The sequence below is a fragment of the Phascolarctos cinereus genome, unplaced genomic scaffold (assembly GCF_003287225.1).
Source record: "Phascolarctos cinereus isolate Bilbo 61053 unplaced genomic scaffold, phaCin_HiC Scaffold_1;HRSCAF=81, whole genome shotgun sequence".
Classification (NCBI taxonomy): domain Eukaryota; kingdom Metazoa; phylum Chordata; class Mammalia; order Diprotodontia; family Phascolarctidae; genus Phascolarctos; species Phascolarctos cinereus.
This window is the reverse complement of record NW_027555514.1, coordinates 188,730,014-188,757,487: the sequence shown is the minus strand read 5'-3', so window position 1 is coordinate 188,757,487 and position 27,474 is coordinate 188,730,014.

Genomic DNA, 27,474 nt, shown 5'->3' with positions numbered 1-27,474 from the left:
TTCAACAAGGACTATTTTGTCCAAAGCACTTGTTTTGGGGAAATGAAATGCATCTTGTCAATGGGGTAGGGTGTGGAGTCTCACACAGCTATGGGACATCTGTCAGGTCTGAAGGGTCTAGATAACTCCATTTGGTTGGGCAGGCTTCTTTGCTACCTTTAGGTGACCAGGAAACCATATTAATGGCTTGAGTGTTAGTCCCCTGAACCAATCAAACCTTGAGGATAATTTTAATACTTTCTAAGGAGAAAGCAGTCATGGAGCATTCATGGAGTAAGCTCATAGAAAATGCTAGCTCAGATGACATGGTGAGAGAATTCTGGTAGATAATATTGCTTTGTGTAAAATTGGAGGAGAGGAAGGAAAGGTATTCTTGGCACAAAGCTCCACATTAGGAACTGAGGATTTAGATATGACAAAACAAAAGGAGATATGAAACACTATAAAGAAATATTATGGATCAAGAGACACTCAAAAGAAAAACCCACAAGAGAAGAATGGCAAAATAAATACAAGGTGAGTGTCAGGGGCAAAAATGGCTTGATGATAAGGACTGCAAGAATACCTGGATGAGATAAGGTAGGATATTAAAAAGAAAACAAGAGCTCCAGAGGGAAAAAATGAAAAGAGGAAAAACATAAGATAGCTGCAAACATAAGATAGAAAACCTTATGCAAGTAGCAGATTCCCTGAAAATTAGAATGGACCAAGCAAAACTTAATAACTCTAAGAAATAACAGGAAACATTAGCATAAAATCAAAAGACTAGAAAAATAGCTTTTTACTATATTTACTGTAGGAAGTATTTACCATCCAAAACAACTGACCTGGAAAACAGGTCAAGTAGAGGTAATTTAAGCATCATTTGTCTTTGTGAAAACCATGACCAAGGAAAGAAAAGGCATGAAAATATATTTTAAGAAATTGTAAATGAAAACCACTTAGATTTATTAGGACCAGAGAGCAAAGTGAAAATAGAAAGAATCCATGGGGCATCTCCTAAAAGAAACTCTCGAACTCCCAAGAATGTAATGGCCCAAATCCAAAGTTTCCAAGTAAAAGAAAAGATACCACAATAGCCAGAAAGGAAGAATTAACATGCCAGAGAATCGGTCAGGATCACACAAGAATTGGCCTAAGTAATAGAAAATCTTGGCATGTGACATTCCGAAAGGTAAAAGAAAGGTTTGCAACCTAAAGTTACTTGTCCTGAAAGACTGACAATAAACCTACTTGGGAAAAAAAAGGATGTTTACTTGAATAGAAGACTTTCAAGCTTTCCTTATGAAAATATTAGAGCTGACTAGAAACAATGAAATACAAACAGAAGTCAAAAGAAACCTAGAATGGTAAATATATTTTAGCAATAGCCAGGGACTAAACAATTGTAAAGCACATTCTCATGGAGAGGAGAGACAAATGATCTTTCAGAATCTTGTCTTCAAGGATCACACACATAATACGACTAATAAGAGGGACCAGTGATGGTTTTGTTCCCTGGTGATGGTATAAATAAAGTAAAGAAAAGGGGGCAAAGGAAAAATGAAAACAGTAGTGGAACTTATTACGTCTCATGATTGGGGCATGTAAAAAGATAAATATGCAACAAAGGAGAAAGGAGTTTGGATAGCAGGCATAATGTGATCCTTATTCTTATCTGAGCCAGACAAAGGTGGATTGAATGTGCACACACGTACATAAACAGAGAGATTAGTGCAGTTAATCATTAAAAGTATTTGGTACTCATTAAAAGAAAAGTTGATTAGTGGGACAGATTAGGACCTCAAAATCCAGAATTAAATTAACCTAGCAGCAGTGTTTGATAAACCCAAATACTTCAAGTACTAAGGTAAGGAATTTTAGTCAACAAAAACTGATGGAAAATAGGAAAATGAACTGGCAGAAAATAGGTTTATATTGATATCTCACTCCAAAGGGATACATGACCTAGATATGAAAGGCTCAATAAATAAATTAAAGGAGAATTGAAGGAAATTACCATTGTATCTTTCACAGCTATAACTAGGGTAATTCTTCTTGACCAAGTGGAATAGAAATGATCTATGGGAGGTAATGTGAGAAATTTTGATTACCTAAAATTGAAAAACTTTGTACAAACAAAATTGTTGTACCTAAAATTAAAATGGAAACAGTTAACTGGGTGATGGACTTGCAGTAAATTTCTCTGGTAACGATCAGATAGCTAAGCTATATGGGGAACTTATTCAAACATTCAAGAATACTATCCAATCCTCCACTGATAAAGGGTTAAATATTACTAGGTATATACCCCAAACAGATCAAAGAAATACTAAAAGGACCCATATGTACATAAATATTTATACCCACTCTTTTCATTGTAGCAAAAAATTAGAAACTAAAGGGATGCTCACCTATTGAAGAATGTCTAAATAAATTATGGTATATGAAAGTAATGGAATACAATTTTGCCATAAAAAGTGATGAAATGGACAATTTTGGGAGAAACTGGGAAATCCTCTGAGTTTTGAAGCAGAGTAAAGTAAAAACTAGGAGTCTGAGTTTTACAATAACATTATAAATAAAAACAACTTTAGAACTCTCATCAGTTCAATGACAAACCACAATTCTAGAAGACTGAAAATGTAGCATGCTATCCTACTTCTGCTAGAGAGGTGAAGGACTTAAAAATGCATATGTGTGTGTGTGTGTGTGTGTGTGTGTGTGTGTGTATACATACACATATATATAGTTATAACCAATGTAGGAATTTGTTTTGCTGGACTATGCACATTTATTATGAGGGTTTTAAAAATTGTTTAGTGGAGATGGGAGAAGAAGTGAGAGAGAAAAAAATGCTTTTTTAAAAAAATACATCTACTAAGAAATAGAGTGGTGGATCAGTGGAATAGGTTAGGTATGCAAAACACAGTAGTCAGTGACTATAGTAATCTACTATTTGATAAACCCAAAGACCTCAGTTTCTGGGATAAGAAGTCACTATTTGACAAAAAGTGCTGGGAAAACTGGAAAAGAGTATGGCAGAAACTAGGCATAGACCAACATCTTACACCCTATACCAAGATAAAGCCAAAATTGGTTTATGATTTAGATATAAAGGCTGATACTATAAGCAAACTGAGAGAGGAAGGAATAGTTTACTTATCAGATTTATGGAGAATGGAAGAATTCATGACCAAACAGGAAGTAGAAAACATTATGAAATGCAAAATGGATAATTTTGGTTACATTGAATTGAAAAGTATTTGCACAAACAAAGCCAATGCAATGAAGATTAGAAGGAAAGTAGATAACTGGGAAAGAATTTTTACAACCAGTGTCTCTGATAAGGGCCTCATTTCTAAAATCTACAGAGAATTAAGTCAAGTTTGTAAGAATACAAGTCATTTCCCAATTGATAAATAGTCAAAGGATATGAACAGGCAGTTCTCAGATGAAGAAATTAAAGCCATCTATAGTCATATGAAAGAATGCTCTAAGTCACTGTTGATTAGAGAAATGCGAATCAAAACAACTCTGAGGTCCCACATCACACCTATCAGATTGGCCAACATGACAAAACAGGAAAATGATAAATGTTGGAGAAGATGTGGGAAAATTGGAACACTAATGCATTGTTGGTGGAGTTGCGAAATGATCCAACCATTTTGGAGAGCAATTTGGAACTATGCCCAAAGGGCAATAAAAATGTGTGTACCCTTTGACCCACCAATGGCACTTCTAGGGCTGTATCTCAAAGAGATCATACAAAGGGGAAAAGGACCCACATGTCCAAAAATATTTATAGCAGCTCTTTTAGTGGTGGCAAAGAATTAGAAATTGAGGGAATGCCCATCAACTGGGGAATGGCTGAACAAGTTGTGGTATATGAATGTAATGGAATACTAGTGTGCTATAAGAAATGATAAACAGGCTGACTTCAGAAAAACCTGGAAAGACTTGTATAGACTGATGCTGAGTGAGGTGAGGAGAACCAGGAGAATATTGTATACAGTAACAGCCACATTATGTGATGGCTAATGTTGATAGACTTAGCCCTTCTCAGCAATGCCAGGATCTAAGACACCTCCAAAAGTCTCATGATGGAAAATGCCATCCACATCCAAAGAAAGAACTACAGAGTTTGAATGCAGATTGAAGCATACTATTTACTATTTTTTTCTTCTGTTTTGTTTTGTTTTCTGTTTCTGTTGGTTCCTCCTATTGGTTCTAAGTCTTCCTTATAACATCACTAATGTGAAAATATGTTTAATAAGAATGAATATGTATAGCCTATATCAGGTTATGTGCCATCTTGGGGAGGGTGGCAGGGAGGGAGAGAAAAATTTAAAACTCAGAAGCTTAAGGAAGTGATTGTTGATAAATCAAAATAAAGTAATAAAAAAGAAAGAATTAAAATAAAGATACATCTATAGAGGCCATGCATAGGCAGTTCTCAAAAGAAAAATAGGAGACTGTCAGCAAGCATATTAAAATTTTTGCTTTAAATCATTAATAACAAGAGGAATTTAAATTAGAACAATTCTGAGGTTCCAGGTAAAGCCCAACAGTTTGTTAAAGATGATTTCAAAAAAGAGGAAAATAACCATTATTGGAGGGACTGTGGGATATTAACATACTGCTGGTGGACCATGAATTGGCCCAGCCTTTTTGGAAAGCAATTTGGAACTATTCCCAAAAAGCCACTAAACTTTACATATTCTTTAGTCCAGTGATATTGCTACGGGACCTGTACCTGAAAAAGATTAAGCAAAGAAAAAGACCAAAATGTAAAAAAAAATGATAATAGCAGCTCTTTTTATAGTACAGAAAACTGGAAACTGATGGGGCCCTCGTAATTTGGGGAATGGACAAATTATTGTATATGAATTTATTGGAATATTCTTGTACTATAGGGAATAACAGAAAGTACAGATTCAGATGTAGAGTGAAATAAGTAGGAAAAAGGGAACAATTTATACAATGACCACAACATTGTAAAGAGAAACAACTTCCAAAAACTTAAGAACTCTGATCAATTCAATGACCAACAAGAAATTCATAGGTTTGAGGCTGGAACATGCTTCTATAATGGGCTTTGGGTGCATTCCCAGATCATGTAAGATGGAAGCATTCATGTGGGAGATGCCAGGGACCTGCTTCTGAGAAAAGATATCCTTCATTGACCTACCATGTGTTAGGAGTATCATCTTTCCCTTGGCTACATAGCTGGATCTGCCTGCATCTTTAAATCTGTTGGAATGAGGGGCACTTACTCTCTTTCTGATGGCATCTAGGGAGGAAGAAGTGCTACCTTCTCCTGTAGGCCTTGTGTCCCCCCAAAAAATGGGATTGGGGTTTTTTCCCCTCTTTTAAATTTTTTTAATGTTTATTTATTTATTTTTGATTTTGGGGGGGGGGTTAAGTGACTTGCCCAGGGTTACACAGCTATGGGATTAGGGTTTTGATCTTGTTTTATTTGTCCTTTCTTGGTTTAGGTGCAAATAATGGAGTGCCTGACCTGGGAACCCAAGCTGGATGTTGTTGTCAGCCCTGCAAGGAGGTCCTGAGAAACCATGGTCTCAGGATGCATGTCCAAGGGGACTTTTGACTTAGAACTTAGTGGAATTGATGATATGTAGGAACTGAGCTGAATTGTGACCTTAATCCCTTTATACTTCCCATGAGATTCAGCAGTAATGTAGGAGGGATTAAGCCTCTGAAGTGTTGGGAGGATACATTTGAATATTTGTTCTTGCCGCTGATAGAGACCAGAGACTCCCAACACCTTAAAAGTCCTGGACATCATGAGGAAGTAGTGAAATGTAACACACTTAGTCCTCAAGTAGTGGGAGCCAGGACAATAACTGTTGTACCTCCTATATCTTGACAGAGAGGTGGTCAGTTAGAAGCATAGAATGAGACATCTTTGGACATGGCTAACAGGTGGGTAGATCCACTTTGTGTGACTAGGTGGAACAATGGATAAAGTGTTGGACCTGGAATCAGGAAGATCTGAATTCAAGTTTAACCTCAAATACTGAAGTTAATTGACTTTTGTCTGCTTCAATTTTTTTCCATAAAATGAGGATAATAATTGCAATTTCCTCTTGGTGTTATCGTAAGGATGAATTGAGATATTATTTGTAAAAGTACTATATAAATGCTATTTTATCACTATGACTATTCTAATTTTTTTTTGAGGGGAAAAGAAGTACCAGTGACAGCAAGACTAAAAGAAAGGAAGAAAGAAGAAAAGAAGGAAAACAAGAAATAGCAACAAATAGAGAAACAGAAAGAAAAGCAAAGAGTGTTAATGAAGCATTTAAAATGCAGAGAAGAGAAGAGAGTGAGGTTTAGAGGGAAAATCAAACAGCCAGGACAGCTTTTTGGAATGAATATGTTGAATTTAGTATATACTTTAGAAACCTCTTCCAAACTAAAAACAATCTATATATAATGCAATTCATGATTTCAGACAAAATATTCTTTTTTGGGGCTTTGTATATGGAAATATTCAGTTTTGTTGGTGTTTTTAAGTTCAGAATGACAACATATTAAAACCAAATAAGTAAAAGCATCCTTCTATCATAGAAGAAATTAATAATGAGAATTTTAGGGCCAGGGGCAGATTGGAGTAATATTTGGGAGCATGGGAGACTTTTAAAGTCTCTCAGATAAATTGAAGAGCTATCTGCTTTGCCTAGGTAGTACTGAATAGATAGAAAATCTGAAGATCTGCCATTCAGAGATTCACTGGAGACCACATTTTATCCAGGTCCCTGTATTTACCAGAGAAACTTAGGTGTCCCCCCCCTTATGATGGGAAACAACAGGAAATATTTCCATCCTTCTTGGCTTGCCCCAAGGTTGTAAGTGTTAATAATAGCAATTAGGTCCTACGCTAGCACTCAAGGAAAGGAGGTGGCATGTAGGAGCCACAGAACAACAGGAGTGGGATTGGAGGATGACGGGCCCTTGATGTTAGTTATTTTATGATGTGTCATGAGTTTCTTGTAATTGGCAGCTGGGGGTGAAATACAAAGCTCACGTTCCCCTGCATGGGAGGATATTCTGTCAACTTGTTGTTCTAGCCTGCATTTCCCCTGAAGGAGAACAAGTGCTTTGTAATATAACAGTCCTGACATAATCACTTGTTTGTATGAAAAAACAACTGCTGTGATTCCTTGATGGAGATCACTGGTGGCTTTCACTGAGAGGATCTGGGAAGAGTGGAGGAGGAAGCCCTGGAGGAGGGCTTTACAAGATGAATAGGTGTGTAACTGACAGCGATAAGAGATAAGAGATCAAAAGTTTGAAGAGTTTAGGAGACTTCCAGAAAGCAGAGTGAAGTCCATTTGTGTTTTAGAACTCAAATATGAGGGCAGCCAAATATTATAGTGGATAGAGTGCTGGCTCTGGAGTCAGGAGGACCTGAGTTCAAATCTGGTCTCAAATACTTCCTAGCTGTGTGACCCTGTGCAAGTCATTTATCCTTTTTTGCCTCAGTTTCCTCATCTGTAAAATGAGTTGGAGAAGGAAATGGCAAACCACTTCAGTATCTTTGTCAAGTAAACCCCAAATCAAGTCGGAGAGAGATGGACATAACTGAAACAACTCAACAACTCATATTTGAATTTAAGTGAGAATTTAAACTCAACTTCAATGAAAGTCAACATATTGTTATAAGCAATATAAGAAAGTAAATATGAAGAAAGTAAGGAAAGAAACTATAAGAAAAAGAGAAAGCAGATTTCAATAGTTGTAATAGGTTCCCTGGGAAAGAATTTTCAAAAAGGAAAAGAAGTCCAAGAGAACTGCATGTTCTATAAAAAAAAAAAAAAAAACACTGTACCAATAGTACAAGTGAAGACCAACTTGATGCATCAGAAAGATGAGAAATGTAGAAAGAAGCTGAGTTGGCTGAGCCAGGCAGGCTGTTTAAAAAGCTGAAATGCAAATGTGAACGAAACAACAAATGGAAATAGGCCAGGTTAGTAAGAGAAGACAGAAGAAGGAAAAGCAGCAGGAATATGAGAAGAAGAAACCAATAAGACTATAGCACAAATGAAGTACAACTGGCAAAAGAGAGACGGAAAAATGGAAAAATCTCCTTTAAATGAAGAGGCATAATGAGAAGGCAAAAGGAAGCATAGGCCTTTTATCAAATGGAAAGGGGAGCCTAATGAAAGATGGCAGCAAATTATAGTAACTCACATTTCTGTAATTCTTCAAGTTGACAAAGTACTTTCCCTACAACCATTCCATGAGAAAGGTAGGGGAAGTATTTAATGAGCATTTTACGCAGTACACAACTGAGGCTTCACCATGGTCATCTAGCTTCTAAGTGGTTCACCCAAGGTCAAATGGAGGGATTTAAACTTGGGTTTCTGACCCCAAGATTAGTGCCGTTTCCTCAACTGTTAAATGGGGATTAGACTGTTCTGTAATGACTAGAGAGTCAATCTGAGCTCTAATACTGCAGGTATTACTATCCCCATTTAACAGATGAGGAAATGGCACTAATCTTGGGGTCAGAAACCCAAGTTTAAATCCCTCCATTTGACCTTGGGTGAACCACTTAGAAGCTAGATGACCATGGTGAAGCCTCAGTTGTGTACTGCGTAAAATGCTCATTAAATACTTCCCCTACCTTTCTCATGGAATGGTTGTAGGGAAAGTACTTTATAAACTGCAGGTATTACTATCCAGGAAGATCCGGATTCAAGTCCAGCCTTTGATGCATTCTGGCTATGTGACCCCTGGGCAAGTTATTTAAACTCTCAGCACCTCAGTCAACTCTCAGAGACTATAAATTACAGAACAACTGATTTTCATCAGGAGTTCCCCAAAAGAATGCCTTGTAATACTTTACCTCACAGGGCTTTTGTGAAGACCGAGTGAGATCAGTCAACTGTCAGTCAACAGGTATTTATTAAGCCATGACTATATGCCAGGCTCTGTGCTGGGGATGCAAAGAAAGGCACTCACATTCTAATTGGAGAAAGAAGATGCCAATAACTTTTACATACAAAATGTATATGGAGTAGATAAAAGGTAATCTCAGAGAGAAGGTACTAGCAACATGAGGGAAATGGGGGGGGTGGAATGGGGAAGGAAGGAAAGGCTCCTGCTGGAGATAAGATTTGAGCTGAGGCTTGAAGGAAGCCAGGGAAACCAGGAATCTGAAATGAGGAGGAAGAAAGTAGGTAGAGCATCCTATGTGATGCACTGTGTGAAGAGTGGTTCTGCTCCATCGTAGATTATGTGAAGAGGAGGCAAACATAAGAGTAGAATTATAGGAAGGGGCAAAGCTGTGAAGGGCTTTAAATACCAAACAGCTCCAGGAGAAAGAGCTGTTAACTCTTTGTGTGCCCCTCATTAAGAAAGTCACATTCCTTCTCTGGGCCTTGGTTTTTTCATCTCTAAAGTCAGAAGGGGTAGGATAGATGGTCTTTAAAGGTCCCTGCCAGCTCTGCCATTTGGTGAGTTTATTACATCTCACATTTTAGGACACATTAAGGAATGAGCTTCAGTTGTTGAAGATATACTATTGTTCTTGAAAACTGACTGATGTCAGAGCCAAAGGAAAGTCTATGAAAAAGACAAATTTAGGGTATTTCTACTATTAAAAGAAAGGGAAAAAATGGCCCTGAAATTTATAAAAACCTTCAGCCCAACTTTGGCTGATGTTTGCTAATAAACCAGTGTTACAAGCAAATTAATTAATTTGCAGTATCCAATTTTGATTGTTTTATTGTTGTTTGGTTTTTGCATTTATATCACTGTAGTCATCATGTATATTTTACTGGACTTGCTTACTTCAGTCAGTCACTCAACACAGATTTATTAGCACTTATGTGCTAGACATTATGCTAAGTGCTCAGGATACAAATAAATGGAAAAAGATAGTCCTTAACTTCAAGGAAATTACGTTCTAATGGGGGAAGACAATGTGGAAAAAGGGAACTGAAAAGCAAGAGTGGGGAGGAGATACCCCTATGGGGGCATGGTGGTTAAGTCTGGAGAGTAGGGAATAGCTAGTCTGCTCTCTTCTTCAAAATGGAGGGTTACTTCACTTTACATCAGTTCATGTCAGTCTTTTTATGCTTCTCTGTATTTCTCATAGTCTTTGTTCTTACAACTCTGTGTTATTCCATTTTACTCATGTAATTTACTTGTTTAGCTATTCTTCAATAAATGACTTTCTACTTTTAAAGTAAATTTTTGGAATAAAAGTTTATTTTCCCATGAGATTCTTCAAGCTTTTCAAGTTTTATTTGGAGCCATAGAAGTGTCTTCAATTTACTTACTGTGCCTTTAAATCCCTCATATTAAAAATCTGTTTGGTTGACTACTTTGTTATTATATTTTCTTTTTTATTGTGAACCTACTTATCAACACCAAATGAAATATTTCAGTGTACAAAAAGATCACATAAAATGGATTTTGATGTATGTTTTTAAGGAAATATGTATATTAAATTGAACAGCATAGTGTCAACTTTTCACAGTTTATGGCCCTTCTGTACTTCTTTTTGTTTTTTTCTTTGCATTTAAAAATGTCTTATTGATGCTTTTTAAAAAATTATATATCAATCAATACTTACTAATCTACCACCCACTCCAAAATAGAAGTCTTCCCTTCTAACAAATATGTATAGCTTTGCAAAACAAATCAACACAACAGTCATGTCTGAGAATGCATATCTCATTCAACATTTCTAGTGCATCACTTCTCTGCCAAGAGCTCTGTACCATTATCAGTCTTCTATTTTGATCAGCATTCTGAAGTCTTTCAAGATCATTTTCCATCACATTTTATTTGCTTTTATCATGCAAATTATTGTCTTGATTCTTCTCATTTCACTCCATATCAGTTATTAGTGACAGTTCTCATCCTGTAATGCTTGAAGTTTAAATCAAAACTATTATTTTTTGTAATCTGTGTGTCAGATCTTGACCATCTTATATGACATATAAAGCTCAATCTTGCATGCCTTTCTAAAAAAAACCAGTATCTCATTTTGCCCTTACACAGGGAAATCCTTGGAACATAAGCACCTGGCTAGGTTTCTTCCCCCCCCCTTTTTAAAAATTAATTTATTTTGATTTATCAACAATCATTTCCATAAGCTTTTGAGTTTTAAATTTTTTCCCCCTCCCTCCCCACCTCCCTTCCCAAGCAGTGTGCAATCTGATATAGGCTATACATATACATTCCTTTTAAACATATTTTCACATTAGTGATGTTGTAAGGAAGAATTAGAACCAATAGGATGAACCATCAGAAAGAGGAAACAAAACAAAACAGAAGAAAAAAAAGAGCAAATAGTATGCTTCGATCTGCATTCAAACTCCATAGTTCTCTCTCTGGATGTGGATAGCATTTTCCATCATGAGACTTTTGGAGATGTCTTAGATCCTTGCATTGCTGAGAGGAGCTAAGTCTATCAAAGCTGGTCATCATACCATGTTGCTGTTACTGTATACAATATTCTTCTGGTTCTGCTCACTTCACTCAGCATCAGTCCATACAATTCTTTCCAGGTTTTTCTGAAGTCAGCCTGTTCATCATTTTTTATAGCACAACAGTATTCCATTATATTCATGTAGCACAACTTGTACAGCCATTCCCCAATTGATGGGCAGCCTCTCAATTTCCAATTCTTTCTGGCTAGGTTTCTTAAAAGCTCCCCCTACAAGCATCAGGATAGTAAGGTGATCCTTGTTGATATTGTTTGTCCTTCATTTTCAAAGAGGACCAATGACATCATGGGGTGATATCTTGACTCCTGCATGAATTGAATTTGAGTGAAGCAGAATTGCACAAAGTTGTCAGCCTCACTCTCTCTTCCAGAGTCATTGAAATCCAGTGGCGAGACAAAAGTTAAGATAACTGTTGATGGCTTGGGATGCAGTAGATGATCTTGGAATCATTGATGTCTTCTAAGTGCTCCATAGCACCTGCTTCAGCCACCTTCATGGCCACTGGAACAAATTGTTCTCATTTGCCCATTCCACTGTAGGAGGAAGAGGGAGAGAGGGAGAAGGCTTTATATGTGTGGGGTAAACACCCTTCCCCTAACTCATGTATTGGGTAGACAGCCCCCTAACTCACTGACAGGTTTGAAGCCTGGTTTAGCTCATTTGATAGTTTTACTGGGGTGTGGCTGATGGCTACAGCTTCTTGGAGCTACAGGTGAGAGTTGGGTGTCAGGTAGACATCAAAGGTGGATATGCAGCCCCGAAAAGGGTTTGGCAAGCCCTCACACCTGAGGTGCTAATATTCCTTGACCACCTCATACATAGGTGATCCCATGACATCCATCAAGGAACAGATTTAAGGCAGCACCAAACACAGAAAAAACTTGTATCTGAGTCCTTAACTAAGCAATTAGGAAAGATCCATTTCACGTTGAAGAGCCCTCATCACAGTTCTCATCATAGGATCAGCTAGTGAAGCTCTTGCATCATGAGAGCAATCACAGGCCTGTGTCTGGTCCCTCTCCTTAGCCTCTGTGGGCTTGTCCTAGCTCCCTTGCAATTATCCCTTATATTCTCTTATCTGTTCACAGTCTATTGTTAAATCACCTCTACCTCTGCTCTGCAATCCCAAACCCTGTTCTTCATCCACATGGTGATTTCCAATTTCTCAGCTCCCAAGCCATCACCCCTGTACTAGTCTACTTTTCTTCTTTCCTCATCTTGACCCCTAGTGAAGCAGCTCAACTCTACGTTGTTCACATCTCTTGAGTCACCTGTCATTTTATATTATTGATCTCACCCTTTCAAACCTCAGCCTTGGATCACTCTGCTGTGTTTATTCCTACACATATGTTATTTAACAAAGGTAGAGAAAATCTGTGGAGATTTTCTCCAGAAAAGCTGGAGAAACTGTACTGATTGAATCTGTTACAATTCGTTACATAATCTCAGCTGGGTCCTCACTGTTGCAAGGCAATAATTCTATATTTCCTTAATTAATTCACTATCCTGCTCATCTTATCAGCTCTTCCAAAACTTTTCATCCCTCCTCAAACCTGTCTCACGTAATCAAGTGCCCTTTCTCTTTGTCAAGACAAATTCCTCTATATGCATAAACCATCCCATTCCATCTAATCATCTCCATCAGATCACTCCTTCTATCATCCCCACTGTCTCACTTATCTTCATTCTCTTCCTGTCTCCTGGATGCTTCCCTACTACCTACAAAAATGTTCATGTTTCCCCTATCCTCAAAAAAACCCTCCCTTGATCCATCCATTGGGAAGAGAAGGGAAGGGAAAAGAACAGAAGGGAAAGGAAGGGATTTTTGTAGCTAAATTCCTTAAGAAGGCCTTCTACAATAGGTACCTCCATTTCCTTTCCTCTCACTTTCTCCTCTATAGTCTGATTTCCCATCTCATCATTCAACCAAAACTTCTTTCTCCAAAGTTACTAATGGAATTGGAGTGGCTAGAGATATCACATGGAAAAGAAATGTTCACCCAATGTAGAGAGAATGTGAGGAAGGTCAGATATCAACCAGACTGAGGAAACTACTACCTTAACTATTAATGACTTACTGGAATACATGAGTCAGTCAGTTAGCTAATAAACATTTGCTAAGCATTTACTATATGCCAGGCAAAACCACCTTAAGCTGAATAGACTAGTGTCAGTGTGCAACACAAAAGGTTTGTTTAGATTGGCAAAAACCTACACTTGTGTAAGTATGAGACAGCTAATAAAACCTTAAAGACCTGGTCATGGTTGTCATTACAGTTACCTTCATAGAAGTTTCAGTCTAGATGGATACTTTTGAATCTTTTCCTTCTGGTTTCTCCCAGCCATACATCCATAGGTGAGACCATTTAAATACCATTCTTCACGAAATGATCAGTCAGTAAAGTGCCAGGATGATGTTCTCTGCCAACACCATCTTTTCTGCCTCCAATAAACTTCTGCATAGGAAGCATGGATCTAAACATGGATTGCTTAGATATTGACTTCCAGCTCACTGATTACAGTATTCTATATAGTACTATGAAGAAGCTGGAATTGGTCTTGAACACAGAATCCCAGGATGATTGGCTGGGCCTGGATATTACAGGATTGCAGTATTATCTACTTCTTTCTTGACACCTAAGACTTCGCTGGGAAACTCCAAATATGCTTTGTAGCAATCCTAATGAGGGTAGTCCTCATTCAGTTTATTTGGAAAAGGATGCCATGATAACAAAAAGCTAACATGGCTTGGTATGGAAGAAACATGCTTATTCAAAACAGTGAATAGTAGGGATAGAGTAATGTTGTATTATTAGAGTATCAACAGAATACTATAAACCTCATTCTCATTTCAAAATTAGATCAGAATAATGCTGTTGATGTAATTTACCTAGATTTTTTTAGCAAAGCATTGAATAAAGCCATACAGGCTTTTCGTGTTATAATAACTTATTGGCTTGATAGTGATAACTTTCCTCTCTCCCCCAATCGCTGACCATGTAGCTTCAGCTCATTGTGACCTTTATAACTTCTGACATCATTCTTACATATATCACACTATACTTCTATATTTGTTCTCCATTACCTGTCCTTGTTTCCACCTTATGAATGTAACCTGGGACTCAAACTTAAGCTCCATCACCCCATACTTTCATTATGGGTAGAGTCAGTGTCTATCTATCTTTCTCTCTTTCTCTCCAGGTACCTCTCCATGAAAAGACCTTAGGAACATGTATATTCTCTCTTGAACCTGGAAGCCTTTAAAAAAATCTGAATTGGTTGATGAATCCCATATTCATCTACACTGTCCTCTTTAAAGAATTCTCCCTTTCCTCCTTCATCTGAATTGTTTTTCTTTGTGTCTTCAATTTTTTTTCAAAGTTTCTTATCTATCTTGGACTAATTTCCTCTGTAGAATTTTAAGACATGGTATCCTACTACCTATCTTTTGTTGGGGGAGGGGGAACCGCTTGAAATCAGCTCTCCTGAGGTCTAGGGTACTTGTTAGAGTATGCCTGGTTTTCCTATCTTGTTTTGAACTCTAATATGATGTTCCCATCATTTACCCCATAGTGAAAAGTTCTTCCTGGCTAGCGAGTCAAATCCAAAATAGCAGTTCTCATTGCTTCCCCTACTTTTTAAAGGATGAAATTATGATAAAATCAAGCCAAGAAATTGTTGTCTACTCTGTTTTGCACAGAGTGCTTCATCAGATATCAATATAATCAAATTCCTTTTTGCTACTAAAGCACGCATCTAGGTAAAATTTATGAATCCGTTCCCAAAGTTTTCATCAATTTCTTCCTCCTGCACAGGTGGTCTGTCATATATTCCAGTGACAATACTGCTTCTGTTTCTATCTCTATTCATTTTCATCCAAATGTTTTCTACTATTATTCCTCACTCAGTCTCATTCCTGCATTTCCTTGTATATCTTTGTTTCAAAACATATTACTCCATCCCTACTATCCATTATCCTGTTTTGAATGAGCATAACTTTTCAGTTATATTCCAATTATGGGTTCCAACCTATCAAGTCTCAGTGATATCTATGAGGTAAAAATTTACCTCTTTACTTTAGGATCACTAGCTCAGGTATCTTATATTTTGTGAATTTGCATGTAGTCATCTGAATGCATTTTGCCTTATTTTGTTTTGTTTTGTGTTTTTTTTTTATAAATGGATCCATTCTTGGATTTTGTCTCCTCTGAATTTCTGGTTGCTTCTGGTTGCTGCATTTTTCTTTCTATGTTGTTGCTACTTTTTATGGTACCTGGCTTAGATATGCACTGATAACTTTTCCCTTCCTCTTCCTTTTCAATAAAAAAAAACTAAACCTTTTTAATGGGGTTTGCAAAACTCCTGGCAAACACATTTTCACTAGATCTTAGGTTTGTTTCAAAGAGGAATATATTCTTTAAGAGGGTATGAAGGGATCTAGAGACTAGCTAGTTCAATCCTTTCTAGAGGGTCCAGAGGTTAAAGTTACTTGCCTAAATAAGCAATAAACAACAGAGCCAGTATAAGAGTCCTAGTAATCTACATCCAAATCCAATGTTCTTTTGACTCTACCACACTTATTGACTCTCAGGTTTGAATCTCTTGGAGGCATTTTCATAGAGTAGTGACTTGGGGGGTGGTGTGGGGAGGAGATTGTTATTAGTCAAGAGGAACTTTAAAAGCAATTTCTGTAAGCTCTATCTTGACGAACCTTCTCATCTGTCATTTTCCTAACTTTATTCACTTTCCATTGAAAAGCACTTTCCTGCTAGTTCAGTCCAAAGTAAAGAGCACTAAGGAAAACAGAACTGATTAGATCAATAAGGAAAAGGTTTTGTTCTGTAGAATTCATGCTCCCACCCATTTTTGCTCCCCACCAGGGACAGAAAAATATGCAGGGGCCAAGTGAAATGACATCATTTTCTCAAGACGGACGCTGCCCTCGAGCCATACACCAAAAGTACCTGAACAGCCACCAGAAACCATTGCAAATATCTCCTTTGGTGGAAAAGACACAAAAAAGTTCCAAGAGCTGGCAAGAAATAGCAATGGCATTTCCCTTTGTGTTGTTTCCAGCTAATATTGCAACAACTAATTTGTTCAGTTGTTTTTTAGTTGCGTCTGACTCTACATGACTCCATTTGGCGTTTTCTTGGCAAAAGTGAGGAAATTGAGGCAAACAGGGTTAAGTGATTTACCCTGGGTCACACAGCTAGTAAGTGTCTGAAGCCAGATTTGAGCTCAGGAAGATGAGTCTTCCTGACTCCAGGCCAGCCACTCTATCCGTTATACCACCTAACTGTCCCAACTAGTAGAATCCCCCCTCTCAATGTGACCTAAAGCAGCTTTATGTAGCCACTTGCAATCAATTCTTATCAAGAAACTTGTGATTCAGGTTCAACTGATGCAAGCCATTATTTTCCTTGAAGCTTAAGTGACTTTGCTGACCTTTATGAAATTTTCTTATACAACCAGGTTATTCCTGAAAACCCATAGACTAGGCAAGGAGCAGGAGATTACAGTTTCATTAGATGCTGCCAACTTACTAGTGGTTTGGTGTTGTTGTTCATCTGGTGTACACTTTCGGTCATGTGACTAGTGTGACTCAAGTCTGTTTGGTCTGTGCATGCTTGGTTATAGGAAGCAGAGGGAGGAGGATTGGAGTCTTCAGGAGTTTTCTGGAAGGACTATTTTTTAAGGCTATTCCTCATGCTTCCTTCCAACTCTGGTTTACACAATTTCCTCCAAACCCTTTCAAATCAGTAAAACCAAATTATTCCAAACTTACGGAATTGTAAGTATGTCTCATTTCTCCTATCCACCCCTCCCCCTGCCTCAAAGTAGGATCACACTTAATTTATAATAGGAAAATAATTGTGATTTTAAGATTTTAAATTCCATCTCATCCTCTGGTAACTCATTTCAATATTTAGTGAACCCATCAGCTTTATTTTCTTTTATGTAATCTGAGTTCAAATCTATGCATTTCAGTTATTTAATTTTGTTCTGCTCATAGACTGTAATGTTCCATAGCAGATGAGAAAAAAAATATCAGCAACATTAAAGCTGCTAGAAAGGAAATTTGTTCCTATTTTTGTGTGTTGTTACACCCTGGGATGCTTTTTTCCTTTCTATCTACCAGTCCATGGCACTTCTGTCCTTCAAAACATTGTTTGAAATTCCCTTTCTTTATACACCCTTTCCTTAATGACTCCCTCCCCCATCCCCACCACATAGATTCATCCTTCACCTGTGTCTGATGAGGAAATTAATGTGCAGAGTTTGCACTACATAAATTAACTTAAAAAAATTTTTTTAGCAATCATTTGAAAGCAATACTTCTCAGCTACTCCCCAACTTGCCCATGTACTTGAGGTTTTGGTCCCTAGGGGGGCAGTTGACCCTCTAATTTGATGAGGCAGAACTCCTTCACACTTCATAAAGGCTAAGAGGACTTATATTTCTTTTTTGCTTTATTTTTTCCTCAACAAATTAACACCTCTTATTTCTGCTACCAGCCTCCTTCTGTGATTATATCAATGTATCTGGGGAGTTAGGGAATCAATACCCTGCTCCCACACTAAGCATCGATATTCATTAGTAATATTATCATATAATTTTCTTTCTCTGTTTTAACCCTCCAAGGTTTAAGTATTTAGAACACATTTGTCTCATAAAGGGATCTTGGTAAAATGTATTCTTTCTGGATGATTGAGAGTTGCTCTTTAAATGTTTGCTACATTCAACTGTAAATCTATCTGGACTATTCCCTTTACAATGCCCTGCCCTCCACCTCCACCTCCAAGTTTTATGGCTTATTCAATTTCACTTCCTAAGGTTGGATTCTTTAAGATCTCAACACCATGTTCTACTAATATGGATGTTTCATATTTTTTGTAAATACATTTCTTTAAAATTCTTGGTTACATCATCATAAAACTGTATGATTGGTTTCCTTCTTATGAATTTGTCAGTTCTTTTTAATTCTGATAACTTGTTTCTCTTTTTTTGGATCAGGTTAGCTAAAGTTTTATCAATTCATTAGGCTTTTTAAAACAGCAGCTTTTAGGTTTTCATCATTTCTAGAATCTTTTGTTTTTCATGTTACTTATTTCTCCTCTCATTATTTAGTTTAACAATTGGTTGACGCTGTAGTTTTAAAAATTTACATATTAAGTTCATTAATCTGTGCTTTCCCTTTTTTGGTACTGCATTAAAAAAAATATAATATTTTCCTTTAAGGACTACTTTTAAAATTCCAGAAAATTTGATATACTATCTTATTATCATTCTCTTTCATATAGTTATTGTTTCTGTGATTTGTTCTTTGACCCACTAATTGTTGAGAATGTCATTATGAAGTCTCCCCTTTGGTTGACATTTTTTTAGGTCGACATTTTTTGCTCATGTTCTATATAATCATCATTATTTTATTAGATTATGATCTAGATAAAAGGGTAGATGACGTGGTTACAATGCTTGCAGATGACACAAGCTGGGAGGGATAGGCAACATCGGATGACAGGTTGATTTGTTGAACTTTACTGATTGAAGTGTTATTATCTTTCTCCACTTCCCCTTGCTTTCATTTCCTTCCTATGCCCTCTCTTCCACTTGATTCTTCTTGCTGCTTTCTTGGCCATTCTCTGCACAACTCCAGGGGAATCATGATAATGCTTATTGGGACTTCAGAATAGAAATACCTTTAGCAGAACTTATTTGCACAATTTGATTACCTGGTAGGATAGAGAGACATTATTACTACTCAAAAAAATTCCTTTCCTCTTTAAACATTCAATTTAAACCACAATCTCTTTGTCATATTCTATTGAGGTCAATCTGTTCATAAAATAGCAGATGGAATTACAGGGCAATTTCAGTTGATAGCATATTTTCTGAATTGATTCAGATCTGAGTGGGCAAGAATTACTCTTGAGCAAAGTATCAGATAATCAAAGCACCATGCCAGAGGTGGAAACCTAAAGAATATTGATAGTGTAAACAATTTACGGAAGGTGGGACTCTTTCATTTATGAGGCATTTTGAAACCTATGAGGCAAGTTGTCAGGAAGTCAAGATGATTAAGGAACATAAATAGCACAAAGCTAGATATAGAATCTAAATTCCTTTCTTAGACTTGATTTAATTGTGACATTAGCTTTAGCTTAGGTCAACTCCTTGCTTCTGGAATGGAACTTTCTTTGAATGGGATTAGTGGTAGTGAACCCTCCGTGTGTATTGATATTGTGCATCAGTGGTGGGGTCCATAGGTATTGACCTTATCTAAGCACTGGTTCCTTCAAAGGATCAACCGCAAAGCAAGAATGACTTTGAAATGTTCCTAAGTTCAGTTTCCGTTGAATATTTGATCCTTTAGTAAGTGTGAGCTGCTTTTAAAAGCTTGCCTTATTTTCTAGCTATTGGGTTGAGTCCTCCTCTGCCCCCCCCCCACTTCTTTGATTCCTTTTGAGCAGAGGCTCTGTGTCAAACCTCTGGGAGAACACAGACAAAAGTTGAACAAGATGAGGAGGCCTGAATGGCTTGAAATCTACATTGTTGGAGAGAATTACAGAACTGATGAGATCACAGCTCCAACTGTGTATTTGAATGGGATCCCTTTGGTTTTATTTTTTTTATAAGCAGCTTTCCCTTATTTTCAGCATCTGCCAAGTCATTCACAGAAGACTTTTCCTCTTTTTCTTGTTCCACTTTTATCAAAACAAACCCCAAAACAACCTTCCCAACCCTCCATTAAAAGAATGAGTTGTTTTTTAAACTCTGAACCTCCTGCTTTCTAAGTTCACACCCACTGGCCCTTTCTCTCTAGAGCTTATGAAAATTACATCCTGTAGGATTTGTGTCTCCAACCATAAATCTGTGGGTCAAATCAGGGTTTATAAGACTTGGGCAATCTTATCCTTTCTCTCTTTCTCATTATTTCCTCCTTTTTTTTCCTACCCACATCCCCCCTCCTTTTTTTCTCCCTCCTTTCTTCCCTCCCTCATTCTATCTCTTGTTCTCTTCTTCTCCTCCTCCCTCCCTCCTTCCTTCCTTCCCTCCTTCCCTCCCTCCCTCCTTCCATTCTTCCTTCCATTCTTCCTTCCTTCTCTCCTTCTCTCCTTCCTTCCTTCCTTCCTTCCTTCCTTCCTTCCTTCCTTCCTTCCTTCCTTCCTTCCCATAATAGAGAATTTCAATGTGAAGGGACCTCAAATATCCTCTAGGCTGGTTGACCTTTACCAAAAGCATGATAGCATCCCCAACAAGTGATTATACAGCCTCTCTTTAAACTTCTCCAGAGACAGGAAACTCACAATTTTTCTGGAGCTGATTCTTCCATGTTTGCATAGCTATTGCTGTTAGGAAGTTTTTCCTTATGTCAAGCAAAATTTGTCTGAAACAGTTTCCGCCTACTGGTCTCAGATGTCCACTTTGGGGCCAGACAGTACACGTCTGATGCTTTTTTCATATGGCAGCTATCATTTCCACTTTAAATATTCTCTTCTTTAGGGTAAACAGCCCAGCTTCTTTTGACTGCTCTTCATATGATATAGCTTTGAATCTGCCTTCCTTTTCTTCTATGTTTTGTCAGGTTTTGTAACTTGGGGCAGGAGAAATTTGCCCATGCTAGGCTGTCACTGTGTAGAAACTGGGACTTCTTGTCATCTAATATGTACATTACTTCAGCTTTGCACAGGGGCTCTGGAAGTTTTTCCCACTTCTCAGGTTAGAGACTGGATCTATTCAGGGCAGTCGATTTTCCCTTCACACTGAAAATCAGTCAACCAGTATTTATTAAACACCTACTATGTGCCAGACATTTTACTAGGTGCCAGGAAACATACATTCTATTGGGGAAGACAACATATACATATACAAATGTAAACAAAATGCACACAAAATAAAGACAAGGTAATTTTTGTAGGGAGGGAAGGAGCTAGCAGCTGATGGATCAGGAAAGTCCTCATGTGGAAGGAAATGTGTAAATTGAGCTTTGAAGGAAAGTAAGGATTATAGGACAGCCTCTTCTAAGGCAAAAAGATTTGAGTTGGACTTTTGTGTGTGATGAATATAGGAACCAGGTTGTGAAGGATGTGCAGGCATGTAGAATAGCCAGTAAAAATGCCCAGATTTTAGAGATGTTGTATCTCATGCAAGGAACTGCATTGTAGAGTACATTTTTTGGAATAAGGCATAAGAAGACTGGAAAGGTAGGAGCTGACCAGGTTATGAAGGGCTTTGAACACCAAACAGAGTATTTTGATTTTGATCTTGGAGGTGATAGAGAGCCACTGGAATTTATTGTAAGGGGATGAGAGACAGAACATGGTTAGGTCTGTACTTTAGGAAGATCAATTTGACAGCTGAGTGGAGGAAGATACTTGTGACAGCTGTAGTGGGATGAGACTTGAAGCAGGAATGTCAACTAGAAAGCTACTGCAGTAGTCTAGGAGTGAGATGATAAAGGCCTGCACTAGAGTAGTTGTAGTATCAGAGGAAAAAAGAGAGCTCATAAGAGAAGTTACAAAGGTAAAATTGGCAGGACTTGGTAACATATTGGATCTGGGGTATAAGAGAGAGTGAGGAACTGAGAATGACATGTAGGTTGGGAGCCTAAGTGACTGAGAAATTGATGATGCCTTCTACAGTAATAGTGCAGTTAGAAAGAGTGGAGTGGTTGGGAGGTAGATGGGTGGAGTAATGAGTTCAGTTTTAGGCATGTTAAGTTTAAGATGTCTATGGGTCCAGTTTGAGACGTTGATAGGAAATTGGAGATGTGAGACTGGATGTCAGGAGAGAGAGTTGGGCTATATAAGTAGAGTTGAGAATCATCTATAAAGAGATGATAATTAGGGGCAGCTAGGTGGTGCAATGGATAGAGCACCAGCCTCGGAGTCAGGAGGACCTGAGTTCAAATCCAACCTCAGACACATAGCACATACTAGCTGTGTGACTCTGGGCAAGTCACTTAACCCCAATTGCCTCACCTGGAAAAAAAAAAGAAATGATAATTAAATCCATGGGCACTGATGACATCACCAAGTAAAATGATGTAGAAGGGGAAGAGGAGAAGTCTTAATACAGAGCCTGGAGGGAGGGGTTACCTATAGTTAGTGAGCATGATCTGAATGAAATCATAGCAAAGGAAATGGAAAAGGAATGGTTAGATATGTAGGAGAAGAAGCAGAAGATAGCATCACAAAACCTAGGGAGAAGAGAGTTTTAAGAAGACGAGTAATTGAGAGAGGTCAAGAAGGATGAAGATTGAGGAAAGTCCATTAGATTTGATGGGGAACTCCAACAGAAGATAATGAAAACCAAGGCATATCCCTAACAACCAGCTTGAAGAAACTCTTTGGTTTTGCTTGTTCATTTGTTTCATTTGGAATTTGAGAGATCACCTGCAATTTTGCCACATAGATTTTATTATTATTCTATGGCACAAGCCACTGGGGGAGGCACTTGAAAGGACAATGCTCTAATTTTCCCCTAGTAGCCCAGAGACATTTCTGCAATTGGAGTGATAGGCCAATTGTACCTCATTTAATTATCTGACGACTTGCAGGGGTTGCTGTAATGGTTTAAAAAGTTTCTACTCTCAACTCATGTGTACAAAATATTTATAGCAGCCTTTTTTTTTGTGATGTCCAAGAATTGGAAATTGAGGGGATGCCCATCAATTGGGGAATGGTTGAACAAGTCGTGGTATATGAATATAATGGAATACTATTGTGCTGTAAGAAATGATGAACAGGCAGACTTCAGAAAAACCTGGAAAGAATTGTATGGACTGATGCTGAGTGAAGTGAGCAGAACCAGAAGAATATTGTATACAGTAACAGCAACATGGTATGATGACCAGCTTTGATAGACTTAGCTCCTCTCAGCAATACGATGACTTGAGACAATTCCAAAAGACTCATGATGGAAAACGCTATCCACATCCAGAGAAGGAACTATGGAGTCTGAATGCAGATATAGTTTTCTTTCTTCTCTTTTTCTTTCTCATGGTTTTTCCCTTTTGTTCTTATTCTTCTTTCACAACATGACTAATGTGGAAATATGTTTAATATGATTGTACATGTGTAGCCTATAGCAGATTACTTGCCGTCTTGGGGAGGGGTGAGGGAAAGAAGTTAGGGAGAAAAAAATTTGGAACTCAAGATCTTATAAACGTGAATGTTGAAAACTATCTTTACATGTAATTGGAAAAATAAATATTATTAAGTGGGGAAAAAAAGTTTCTACACTCTCCTGTAACAGTGGCAGTGCAATAATGTTCAGCCTTATAGCATGTTCTGTGCAAGCATAGAACAATGGCTCTACTAGTGGCACTTGTCCTGGTCTGGCACCGGGAGTAAAAGTTAACCCTGATAGAGTGGTCAGCAGGCATGAATGTTGGTCCAAGTAATGCTGGCTGGGACCAGTGAACACAGAAACAGGCCACTTGAAACCAGGGTTACAGATGGCTGTTAGGCTCCCAGTGGTAGTGACAGCCTAATGGTCAAAGAATGGGCACTACCATGTGTAGTGGCAAAAGGCAGGCTCATTGTAGCTCATTGTTTACTGCAATTTAAAATTGATTGGCTTCTTCATATTACTGCCAGGGCAACACATAGTGATTATTGCACAACTCCTTCTCAGAGAGGGCTTGGTGGACCAAGAAGGAGCATTGCTGGAAGGGAGCTTGGGAACAAGGAGAGGTGAAAGTATCTAATCAGCTTCCTCAGAAGAAGGGGGTATATCCCTCAGAGGCCTACCACAAGGCAAATATTTCGCATGCCCTTCCCCCACCCCACCATGTGATTTCTAGGGATGGGGATATACTAGATGGTGGGGCAATGAACATTAAGTGGGTGGTAGTACAGTATAATCCTCTTTGATCTGTGATTAGGATCTGTAAATACGTAGAAATTGAAATCATCTTTGCTGTAGTTGTGATGTTCCTGGTGCTGCTCTTGTTTATAGTTACCTTTTTCACACAGATCCATTGTAAACTGCAAAGATTTGACATCCTCAACAAGACTTACTCCTTTCTGGGATTCTGTCAGATTCAGTCACTTCTTCAGAAACCTGTTGTAGTGTTTGTTTTGTTTTTGTTATATTTCTGTTTTAGTTTTTTTCCTCTTTTTTTTTTTTAGTACTTCCTTTATCATGTTTCTTGAATACTAGAGGTCAAGATTGACCAGTAACTGAACTGAAATCATTTAATTGGTGGAAGATCCTCTAGAAGACATTGAAGACCTTACCATGGAGGGGTGGAATATAGTAGGAACAAATCCTAACACCTTATTTATGCAGCTTAGTCTAGTTTTTCCTTAAAAGGTATTGATACATAACTCATCCTTGGGTGACTTGATGAACAGAAATGACCTTGACAGAAATAAGGAAGTTTTTTAAAAATTATTTTAAATAGTATTTTATTTTTCCCAATAGTATGTTAAGACAATTTTTAGTGTTCATTTTTACAAGATTTTGTTTCAGATTTTTCTCCCTCCCTCCTTACCCTCCCCTCTTCCTAAAATGGTAAGCAATTTTATGTAGGTTATATATGTGCAATTATGTAAAACATTTCCATATTAGTCACAGCTATGAAAGAACAAGTAGATAAAAAGGGGGAAAAAGTGAGCAAATGGGCCATCATATATAATACTAAAGAGATCACTGGTGACTTTGGAAAGGGTGTGCTTTCAGTCCACGTCAGAAGCCAGATTGTAAAATATTGATAAGCAAAGAAAAGAGGAGAGGGAGTGGCATCACTGAGATTTTTCCTAGCAGCTTGGCTATGAATGGGAGGAGAAATATACAATGATCAGTTGAGGACTTTTTAAGGATGGAAAAGAATTATTTTGTAAGCAGCCCATCACCACCACCAAGAGTAACTGAAAGCATATGTGCTGCTACTCATAGGTCAGAGAGATGCATCTCTGTTCAATATTCCCCCTTGGAAGGAAGGAATGAAAGCCATGAGGGACGGAGGATGGGTGAGAACGCAGAGTGTACTCATCTACTAATTTGCTGAATAACTTTGGATCAGTCACTTACCATTGCTGAAAAGGGAGAATGGGACTAGAGGATAATTTCTAAGGTCTCCTTCAGTTATATCAGTTCTTTCTTTCCTCTCACCAAACATCTATAATCATAAAGCATATCTCTAGAAAAAGGTTATTGGAGGTTCCCATCTACGTGGCGCATGTGACAAAGAATAGAATTTATTATACATTCAATCCTGAAGCTCAACTCCCCCCCCACCAAAAAAAAAACCAAACAGCTTAAAGAAAGCCAACAGAAATATGATGTTTGGCTATAGTCATGAAAACTGGGTTTGGTTTTTGTCATTAATTCCACCAAATATGTATGGAATTAAGTAAGGGTTTCTTTCCTTGCTCCCTGTAAATGATTTTAGTAGTTCAGGAGGCCCATTTGAACAAGAGGTTACATGGATTTTATTTCAAAGGAAAGAATGTCAAAAGAAATCTTCCAGATATGAATGGTCTCCAGATGTTAATGTAGGCTCTTCCAGATGTGTGGAATAGCAGGATGGGAGGGGGGGTGGGGAATGAAATGCCTTGAATGTCTGCAAAATGAAATGGAAAAATCTCTCTCAACCACAGGGGGAAAACAGGACAAAGCAAAGACAAATGAAATAAGAGCCACAGAATGCAAATTAAACTTTTCAATATGGGCCTGACTGTGTCAAAGTAAAATTCCCAAAGTGTGTCCATATTTTAAACTACAGAGTACACATTAGGAGCCCCACCTCAAATGGTTTACTGTTCAAGAGAAAACTCAGAAGCTCTCTTGCCTGGAGGAAATAGGGACTTTTCCCCAGTCATAAATGTACCTGATTCATCCCCAGGCAGTGGGCTGCCGTTAGAGATTCTTCTCTGCCAAGAACAGAATGTACCTGCTATAAGATTGCCAGTATCTTCTGCATATTTATTATGAGAACAGACAAGAGAGAAGAGGGCTGAACTCAGGACAGGGAAGAAGTGAGACAGTCACTACATGAAGGCCTTTATTTCAGCTTTAGGATAATCTTCCAGTTTTGCAGGGGCTGTGCAGCATTACAAAAAAGAATAACCGACTTGGAGTGAGAAGGATCTGGGTTCAGGTCCTGCATCTGATGCTTCCTTGCTATGTGACAGTAGACAAGACACTTAACCATTTAAATTCTGTTTCCCCATTTGTAAAACAGAGATAGTAGTTCCTGTAATGCCTGCCACACAATGTGGTTATGAGGTTCAAAAGGTATATAAAATGCTAATGTGTAAAACTTTAAAGGGCTATAAGAAAATCTCAGTTATTGTCAACTGGCTTTTTAGGGACTTCCTGTGGTATTTCTCTTTGTATGAGATGACTCTGCCCATTGCAATGGCTCTCAGATCTCTATTTGTTCATTAGATTTGAAAAAAAATACACTAGTAGGACTTGAGACTTGGATGCAAGCACATTGAGTTTATCTTCAAGCCACCATCATTTCTGATCATGGTACAGGTCAAGACCAAACATCTAATCCCTCTTTGCAGATCTTTTTGTCCCTAGGTTGCTTTGGATTAAGCTTCTTTCTTTTCCTTCACTCCCCTTCCTCTGCTCCAGGAAAGACCTTCTGTCCACCCTATTTGTGTGCTCTTTTCTACTTTTTCTTTTCTCAATCTTAATCTTCTTTCCTCAATCTCAATCTCAATTCTTAATCTTCTTTCATTTAAGGATTTAGGAGTAGTGGACAACCAAAGAAGGGATTAAATGCCTACTTTGAGTGGATATGGCAATAACTGATAACAGAGAAATTAGATACACTTCACTTAACTTCTCTGGACATCGATTTCCTCATCTGCAAAATGAGAGGTTTGGATTAGGTCTGTGAAATTGTTTTAAAATATTTTAGCAACCATATTTCAACATAATTGGCTTCCTTTGTAACACTATGCATTTTATTTTATGCATCTAAAAACAAAATTCTGAGAGGGGGTGCATGGGCTTTGGCAGAATGCCAAAGTAGTCCACC